The sequence below is a fragment of the Penaeus monodon genome, chromosome 28 (genome assembly GCF_015228065.2).
Source record: "Penaeus monodon isolate SGIC_2016 chromosome 28, NSTDA_Pmon_1, whole genome shotgun sequence".
Classification (NCBI taxonomy): domain Eukaryota; kingdom Metazoa; phylum Arthropoda; class Malacostraca; order Decapoda; family Penaeidae; genus Penaeus; species Penaeus monodon.
In genome coordinates, this window is record NC_051413.1 from 33,618,222 (window position 1) to 33,618,707 (window position 486).

At 38.3% G+C, this 486-nt stretch overlaps 1 protein-coding gene across 1 annotated transcript in view; it reads right to left on the minus strand.

Annotated features, from left to right (window-relative positions):
* LOC119591519 (sodium channel protein para-like) overlaps window positions 1-486 on the minus strand; it is a gene marked incomplete in the record, with an annotated part of 263,120 nt that overhangs the window by 142,099 nt on the left and 120,535 nt on the right.

A 486-nucleotide genomic window follows, 5' to 3' on the forward strand; every position in this document is an offset into this window, starting at 1 on the left:
ACCTGCACTGATGCTAGCTAAGTCCTTTACCCGCTTTCTCCTCACTTAGAAATTATTAATTCTTTATCTTCATCATAATGTAATTGTGAGCGATCTGCAAAAATAAAATTCGCTTTGTGGCATCATTCTTTTTCATTATCTTCTCACTAGCCAATGACATGCGGAAGTAATCAATATGCAAGAATCAGAATCTTTAAATGATGACCATCTAAACTTAAGTATATGAAAAAAGGTTCATGAACCTTAACCAAAGAGGCTTTCTGAACATTCTGAACTCTAAGAGATGTCATTCTGTGAGTCTTTGCTGCGTATTGCTCTCCCTACGCCTCCTAGCCACCCTAAATAGGCTATTCTCCTTGTAATTATACATTTCAAAGTACAGAACAACAGCCTGGGAAGATTAGACCCTTGCGCGGGCACCAAGATCCGGGACAATTAACAGACATACATCATTCTGTGTGAGTTAATCCCTCTTTATCTCTCTTA